The sequence below is a fragment of the Anomalospiza imberbis genome, chromosome 3 (genome assembly GCF_031753505.1).
Source record: "Anomalospiza imberbis isolate Cuckoo-Finch-1a 21T00152 chromosome 3, ASM3175350v1, whole genome shotgun sequence".
In the NCBI taxonomy this organism is placed as follows: domain Eukaryota; kingdom Metazoa; phylum Chordata; class Aves; order Passeriformes; family Viduidae; genus Anomalospiza; species Anomalospiza imberbis.
The window spans coordinates 55,729,505-55,738,724 of NC_089683.1; the positions used below are offsets into that span (position 1 = coordinate 55,729,505).

At 38.6% G+C, this 9,220-nt stretch overlaps 1 long non-coding RNA gene across 1 annotated transcript; it reads left to right on the plus strand.

The window, feature by feature from the left end:
- Positions 1-4,647: 4,647 nt before the first annotated feature.
- LOC137470801 (uncharacterized) lies at positions 4,648-8,487 on the plus strand. The gene is made up of 2 exons (XR_010997254.1): positions 4,648-6,472; positions 8,252-8,487. It is a non-coding gene; the product is annotated as an uncharacterized lncRNA (long non-coding RNA).
- The last annotated feature ends 733 nt before the right edge of the window (positions 8,488-9,220 follow it).

Consider the following 9,220-nt stretch of genomic DNA (forward strand, 5'->3'; position numbering starts at 1 on the left):
GTCAGAGGATGACTGTGAAACACAGACAGGACCAGTCCTGAACAAGTCACATGTTATCCTAGGATTTATCAGATATGATATTTTCAGCATAGTATGGAGATGAGCCCAAAGCATCACTGGGAATTTAGCCTCTGGTTAAATACATTTCCTAATTCATTTTCTTCAGCAAAGCAAATTTAAACAAAACATGCAGAGAGGATGATTTAAATGGCCAGTGGATGAGAGTTCTGTCTTGCAAGGTAGAGACTAAGAAGGACAGTGAAAGAAAGCATGGGTTGCACTCCCTAAGTACATTGATGAGTAAAGGAAAGCAGGGGAAGTAACACTCTAAGCTTAAAGACCATGTTGCACTGATTTTTTTTTTTTTTTAATATGACTATGAATCACACTCTGGGTTAGAAACTGAAAGAACTGGCAGTACTGCAAAGTTTTAGCAGACTATGATGAGTCTGGAGCAAGGAACCAAACTGGTTTTAAGACACAGCTTGCTGAATGGAAATGTATGGGAAGATGTATGAAGTATCAGGAGACAGGGACCAATTATACAGAAATTGAACAGGTGACATTACTCAGGAACAAGAATATCCTTCTGCCAGTAGTGTATCCTGGGTATGGTACATCACCCAAAACTCTCCTTAGCCTGACACTGGAACACTTACAGAAAACTAAGGTGGAGTTAGGTCTGCTGTTCTACAGCAGATTTTCTGATGAAGAGGGCTGTTTTCCAGATATGTAGCCAACACTGCGCATTGCTCAATGTCATAACATTGCTTGCAGTTATATGCAATTCTTCTCACTCTACAGTGTTTACCACTTCTAAATGTGGGTAGTCAGTCATAATAGCATTCTTATAGTGTTAAGAAATGTCTTCCTACCTCACTTTCTCATTTCATTTTATGTGAAACAAATGTGATTTTCCTCAGTTCTTAACTATTTTAATTTCATATATTCTTTTCATGATCAATTAAAATCCTTTTACTGAAAAGTTTACACAAAGTTCCAAGAAAATGCTTATTCTTTTTTCCTCCATCTGTAATTCAGGTGGAATCTTCATAAGGATTACAAAAGGGATTAAAGAGTGACGATGCTGTCACTTACCTTGTGCACTTTACTGACTTTTCAAACCAAATTTATTCTGGAGAAAGAAAAGACAATTCATACTCTAATTCTTTGTAGAGAGTGCAAGCCTGTTGTTCACACAGTTCAATTATGAAACAGAGAGCAGACAACACTCAGTCTTCGAACAATCCACAACTGCATTGAGGCTCTGGTCCTGGTTGGAGTCTAATCACTGGGACTCCAACCCATCAGCTTCTTCTTTATATATATATATATATATATATATATATATATATATATATATATTTATAAATGCCCCTGGAGGAATATGTCACATAGAGAGATGATAAAATTGAAATGTCCTTTCTTCTAATCATGAGAAACTTTCCCTAATCACCAAGATCTGTAAAGGGCAAGTACCCTTGCAATGACTCTGCATAGCTCCCTCAGCATTTGTGGGTGTATCCTGTTAGGTGCCGTAGAGTTACGCTTGTCCAGTTTGCTTAGAAATTCCCTGATTTGATCCTCATCCTCCAAAGGTAAGTCTTCTTTGCAGTAGACTTTCCCTGAGCAGTAATGTCAGGAATCTGGTATTCCTCAAGGCTGCTTCTACCAGTAAAGAGCAAAGTGAAGAAGACCCAAACACCATGTACTTTTCTGTGTCTTTTGGCAAAGGGTAGCAGTCCTATTCAGCAGTAGATCCACATTTTCCATTGTGTTTTTTGTTGCCTTCATGTCTCTCATGAGAATGAAATCCATGTGGGCTTTGGCTTTACAAATCCCATCCCTGAACAATACAGCAATGTCTCTGTGTTCCCTCTGTGTCACCTGTCCCTGCCTTGACCTCTTATATTTGCACTCTTATATTTGAGGCTGATCAGGATATTCTTGTTCATCCATTCAGGCCTTCTGTCACCTTTCATGATTTCTTTCATTTCAGAATGGGCAGTTCTTGAGATTGGAGGAGGTGATCCTGAAAAGCCAGTATGAAGCATCAGCACAGTTGAAAAAAACCAGTGAGAGGCACCATGGAGAAGAAAGAAGCCAATGAGCACAGAGGAACAGGCAGCAGTTGTTATGAACACAATCCAACTTCCAGGACCACCCACTGCTTCACTGCAGGAACTGGGGTGGACTGAGAACATCCTGCAGCAAGAATAAGGGAAATTGAGACTAAGAATTAAGGAGGATAGGTGTTTGACTTAAGATGAGCCTGAGGAAGGAGAGGAAAATATGTTTACTTGAGTCTTTAATTGTTTATACTATCTCTTTTATTTTCTGATATCTGGATCAGTGATTAAAAAATTTCTGTTAATTGGTAATTCATTAAATTAAGTAAAAGTTGACCAGTTTGCCTTTGATTCTGACAAGTGCAATACCAAACCTTCATTTCATGGACACCCTTTAACATATTCTGCTTTGATAAAGTGGAGATGCATTAAAATCTTTGGAAACTACAGGTAAACTCAGATTAAGACTCTTTATCTTGTCTGAGTACTCTGAAAAGGGGAACATATACAAAACTAAAGGAAGCTTTGACTATATCAATACTAGGCTGACCTAAAGATAATTAATGCAACCAGCTGATATGCTGGTTTGAATTTACTCCTGTACTTCTGTAAGTGCTCAGTTTCCAAACTACATCTGGTTTATATCTGTTTCGGAGCTGTGGAACAGATGCACAAAAGGCTGCACCCATTTCTCGCTATTTCCTATTTCTTTGTATTTTAAAAAATACAAATTCTGAAATTGAATAAACAACAACAAAAGCAAAGAAACAGCACGAGTCTTCTAGTAATGTTTCAAAAACTTATTTTATGAGATTCATAACAAGCTTAAGAACTCGAAAGGGTATAGTTGGTCAGAGGACCCTCTACTACATGGCCAAGAGAAGATGCATGTGAAGATATCCCAATATATTAAAGAGTATTCTGTCAGATCCTTACCAACAAAGGACTACATAACATGTCTATGTCAGCATGTTGTACTGTCAGAGAGTATCAGTTCTCTTCTTAGCATCCTAAATGTATGGAATTGTTTAGGATGGTAGGAATTGTAGTGGCAACACCTTCTAGGGGTAGGTCAACCTTTTTTCCCCTATAGGAGCAAGGTCATTTAGCGGCCCAGGAGCACTCCTGTTTCCCTTTGGCTGGTTCTCTTGCCTTTTTGGTTTTTTTCTCCCCAGGTGCGAGGGTGGATGAGAACTTGCTGAGTTGGTTTTGAAAATATAAAATGTGAAGAAAGGGAAATTAGACCCTGGCTGTGGTTTAAATTGAAATGGAGATCAATGTCCAGACCTTTCAAGTGTAATAAGTGTGTACACATTTTGGGAGCAGTTCTGTAAGTCTGATGTAAGTCAGTCTGCTTGTGTAATTCTACCATACCTTGTCCAGATTCCTGTCTGCAGCTATGTTTTTTTTAGAAAATGTCTCTTCTAGTATTAAAACAAAAATCAAAACAAAAGTTTTGTTGTTCTAGCACAGTTCACAGTAAAATCAGGATTAGAATTCTGCTTCTTTAAAACAAAGGTCTGCTAGCTGCCACACTGACTAAGCCACTTCATCTCTTGTTACTCTCTGAACTCTTAAGTGGACTCAGAGTTTTACCTACTACCACAAAGCAGTGTGTTGGAAGCAAAGGCCCTGTAGAAGGCTGGGCAGCTTCTAGAGTGACTAGGTGATTTCTGATTACAAATGAAGGTGGGAATTATGTCCCAGTGGGTGCTTCTAATCTTCATGCTGAGGCTGCTGCACAGTGCCATGGCTCCTACTAGAAGCAGAAGATCTGCTAGATGCAGTTTCAGCATATATGGTGAAGAACATTTCTTGTTGCCATCTAGCTCATTTGTATGTGGGACAGTTATCGATGATTGAGTGATCATTTTCACTTAATAATCCCTTCCTCTGCAATTGCACTGAACTTGAAACCAGAGCAGTTTTTTACAGTACCTGTTGATATCCAGAAAGAGTTCTGTGGTACTAGTGGAAGAAAATAGATCTCCAGCATTATTTGTTTTAATGTCTAAGGGGATGGATTGCTCTAGCAACTGACTCAGGAAACACTGAAAAGGATGGAGCAATCTATACTAATGGTTTTACAGAACCCTGAGCAATGGTGAGTATCACTTTGTCCTGGACACTTACTCCATTCATAACAAATATGTTATTGCAGTAAGTTTCCTTCTGGAAAGCTTTGTCCTGTGAGTAGATGTCTGCCAAACTTGCCTGAAGACAGGGCCTGACCTGTGTGTTCTCAAAGTTTATAATCTCGGAGGATGCAAGTCTTTCAGATACATTAGTTTTACCCTGCCAAAACAAGCTGAGAAATATCACTCTAAAAATAGCACTGTCTTTTGGCTCTGTGCATGCTTTAGGTAAGACATTCCTAAAATTTAAAATAATTAATAAATTACTCTGCAGAAACAAACTGCAAAGCTGAAGAGGATTATAATTTTTCATTTTTTATTTGTCATTCTTTACTCCATTTAAGGTCAAATCCTGGCCACATTTTTTAATATATAATGGTTTGGGTTTTTTGGGGTTTTTTGTTTGTTTGTTGCTTGTTTATTTGTTTGTTTGTTTTTGTGGTCCTAAGATCTCGGATGATAAAGATTCTGCCCAGGAACTCTGAATAAAGCAGAATCAATTTGAGTTAGGTGCTTACTGTATAGAGGGATGAAAGGAATTTGTCTCCAAAGAGATAATATTTAAATAAATTTATCCTCCTCTTAAGTGAAGTTCCTTGTCTCATCTATCACTTACAGCTGCATCTGAACTGAAAAATCTGGTACCTTGCTTCATTGGAAGAATCTGATGAAACATTAATACTTCCTGCAGCATGAGCAAAACAAGTGTTCAATTATTGGACCAAAATGTTTTTTTTGCCTGGGGATATTCTGTCATCCTTCTCATCATGACACTGAGTCTGTGAAAATGCACTTCTGATACATATGTGCTATGTACATGTTTTGCAAGTTAGGAAATGTGAACTGTCCACTGGGAGGTGAATTGTTTTGTCAGCTGAATAAGCCTGGGAATAAAACAGAGGGGAAAAAATCTACAAAAGAATTTAAGACTGTAACTCTTTTTTAGGCACCAATGCTCACCGTGAAACAGATGAATGATAGGAACCTAAATACCTATGTAGATCTTGGCCTATATCTTGTTGATCCTTGTCCAGTGCCTTTTCTTGATGATTTCTCTTTCTCTAATCATCTCCATGTTTTCTGGAGTCCTGGTTTATGGCTATTTTGAGATTCACCTTGCAATACAAGAATGAAGGATAATTCTTTCTGGACTTTGAGATTCCATGTTGGTAATGTGAAGTCTGACACACCTCGCAGTTTATATGAGAGGTCCATCAGTGTGCTGGCTTTGAAGGTGCCCTTGTAATGGCTCTTATGTGAACTTGGCAGCCTGTCAGCAGCATGACTGCACCATTTTGGTAAGCTTGGAAAGCTCCTTTAAAGGCTTGAAAAAAGGAAAGGCCTCATTTCAGCACATTTTTACCAGTGACATAATCCTCTCTTAATATTTTTGTATATAAAGCATCATGTAATTTCCCAGGTCAAGAAACTCATTCCCAAAGAATGTATGCTGCTGACTCTGGGAGAGAGTGTTTTTAAACAAAAAATTGTTGTTGCTGTTGAGCAGCTTTCCTGGGTGTCTCATTCTTTAGCTGATCCACATTCTTTCCCAGTGAGCAAGAAGATGATAAGTCACTAGTGCCTATTTATAACTTGCAGGCAGAAATGCTTGTTTAATGATGCAGTACTTGGTGAAGGAAAAAGAGAGAAAAAGCAGCCCAGTCCTAAACGCTTGCCCTGAGTTCTGTTGTAGGTTATACCTCTGTGTTGGCATCCTTGCTCGTCTGTGGAGAGCACCATGTGCGACTTGGCCTTTGAGAGCAAAATAAAACTACATGTTCAGAACTGTGCAAAACGAGTCACCAGAAAACCATGTGTTCTTTCATCTCCTCACAGTTTCGTGTTTGATTTTTGTTTCTCTGAGAATGGCTATTTTTATGATGGTAGTACTTAGAGGCCTTGATCCAAAGTGAAGCCTGCATTGCTAAGCTGTGTGCAAATACATGGTGAGAGACAGGCTCTGCCCTTAAAAGTCAGTCATCAAAGAGACCCTGACAATTAAGAGATAGGACAGGAAATAGATATCATATGACTGTCCAAAAATTATGTCATAGTTCTATCACTTGCATGCTGAAGTATCATTTACTTTTAATCTTCTCCCCCCAAACAGTTAAGAATGAGGTAGAAGGTAAAATAAAGCTCCAGAGGCAAGAATTCAGCTTCAGTGAAAAACTGCTCATTGCTTACTACTCCTTGTTTGTTGCCTTGAGCTGGATGAGAAAAAGAGGGACCTTGGTTCTGTTTTCTACAGATGCCCTCACCACAGTGGTATGAAGATGGCAATTTTCCAGCCTTATTGATTTTGTGACTCTACTCTTTTACTTTCAGTTTAAATCTCCCACACTGAGTATATATGACGTCAGAAATGAATTGTCATCAACTCAGAGGTAGCCTCCATACAGAACAGCTTTCTTTTTAACATCCTGTTCAGATGGAATTGTGTGAGAATTGACAAGGAATATCCTTTTTGCCAGCCTGGCAGTCCAGGGTGCTTGTTTTCTAATCTGGCAGGGAATGGGTTAGTTATTTTATTCTTTTTCTAAGAGGTGGGAAAAGCTCAGTATTGGGAAAGGAATGTTAGGACCAGACAGCACAGCTTTAGCAAATTTTCAATGAACATGACATTTTTCTTTCTGTGAGGTCTATATCCATATTGTTTCACTCAGCAGAAGAAAAAGCAAGGCACCACTTCACCCACACAGGCTGTCTTCTTGGATGTCATTTCTCAGTGTGTCTGGTGTGCTAATATCTCTTATAGAAAAGATTTGTGAAGTATGATTTGAATAAAACCAATAATTTTCTAAAGATATCCAAGTTCTGCTGGAATCACTTCAAAGTGTATTGACTACATCAATGACTGACACAATTTTTAAAGACTTTGGTAGGATGACCTTTTAATTCCCCACATATTTAGTAAAATTGTACTCTTTACCGTAAGAAGTTTTTGTTATGAGCTTTAATTAGGGAAAGTCAGTCTCTGCATGCACCTGTAAATATTTGAGCTAGAAAAATTTGAGGAAACTACAGCCCCAGTTTTAAAATATATTAATTAATTTATGACATTTGTTTATTATTATTGTGAGTCATGAGCAATACTGTTCTGGAAATTTAAGCATGTGATAGACAAAAGGAACTTCCTGAATGCCTGGGCAAACTGTAATGGGAAAGTGAGCTATAAACCCCCTAATACTTTTACTAAAAATACCTTTTTGAAGTGATGTCTGCATTGTGCCTAGGAGCCACAGTCCTAGACTATCAAAGTAATGTGGATAATATTGTCAGGCAAGGTCAAAAGGGGGTGATTATTCCAGAAATTTAAGGTCTTTTTAAGAGAAGATAACAGACCTGGATAAGACGGGTTGCAGGTATGTTCAACTATTTTGGCTGTCTCAACCCTACAGTAGCCTGAATTTTGTCAAGTTTTTCTCAGGCATCATATCAAAAGAGAGATTTCAGTAGGGATTCAAAGATGACCTGTAAATTTGCTTTGTTTTTGAGACTGTATCTGAAATCTGAAATATGGAGAGTTAAGTGACTGTAAAAGATGGACATCAACTATCAGTATAGGTGAAATAGGAAGAGATATAGGAACTAAGTAGTGTGGAGCCTGAAGTTTTCCTCTGATGTGAAAGAGTGAAGAAAAATAGTTTAATTCCAAGGAAGAAGTGACAGTAGTCTAAGAGATGGATTAGGAAAATTATTCTTGTACTAACTTCCTGGATGACTAGGAGAAGGGTAACCCTGAATGAATAAAAGCAGAGGAAGGAACCAGATATATAAAATGGCATGGCTGGGCAGGACATTCATCTCATGGAAAAGCAGCTCTTTACATCCTTTTCCTGCAGAAGTGAGAGTTAATGCTGAGGAACTGTCATGCCAAAGAAGTGCTCCATGCAGCTGTGACCTGTAAAATGGAGGTTTCTTTGGCTGTGAGAAGGCAAAGCTCCTACTTACTCCCTATAAAATTACCCTCTTCTTCTGTTGAATTTATCTAAATAGAAAACACAGAGGAAATATTAATCTGTGCTCTATTTTCCTTTACTGCAGGGTATGAATGTTCAGGAAAGCAAGAGGTGACACAGGTGTGAGGGACAGAGGGCAGAGCTCTTCCAACAGTTCCTGAAGTGGCCAGGGACTACCTAGGCTTGTTCCACAGCAGTGAATCCCTCTGCCTGGCATACATTCACTTTGTATAATGCAAGATGAATGAAGCAAACCAGATAACTTGGCCTTGAGATGCTGCAGTTGTGAACAAATTGTCCAGAATAAAAATATTCAAAAGATGCAAACCTCACAATCCTCCCAGCCTCTGGATTTTCCTTTCTCCATGCTGAATCCATTAATTTAGGTATTTTGAACATGGCTTAAGGAGGGCCTTAACTCTGCAGGTACTGACTGCCACCAGTTCATACAACCACTCCATGGGTGGGATTTAAAAAAAAAATACTCTGAGGTGGCCCACAACAGAATTCCATTTTCTTTGTGTAATTCATTGGCAAAAGGGTGGAATTTTCTTCTCCCAACTCACATTAATGAGGCAGTCCAGGCTGTAGCAGACAGCTGATGTCCCCACAGTTTGGAAAGCATATACTTAAATGAAAATACAATGCAGCCTTCTCACAAATTGTGAGATTGGACAGTCTGCAACCATCTGACATTCCACTTCTGAGTCATTGTGGGTAGAGACAATGTTGTTCTTTCTGTAAGAGTACTACCCTCTAACTGTGACCACTACAGAAAGACCCTTCTCAAGTTGAGTTTTATTCAAGTTTCCAAGTGCATGTGAAAAAATAAATGCTGTTTCCAGTGCAAGATTAAATATTCACAACTATTACATCCTTAAAATACACCCTATGTCTGCTTGTACTGGTATGGGCAGTAAAATGCTGTGCATCTCAGCCCTACCTCCAGAAACTTGAAATACATTGTGCAAGATTAAATTCAATGTAGACTTTAGTGAAAACAAAAAACAAAAAAGTCTGGAGACACTGAAAGCAGTGAACAGTGAAGTTGCAT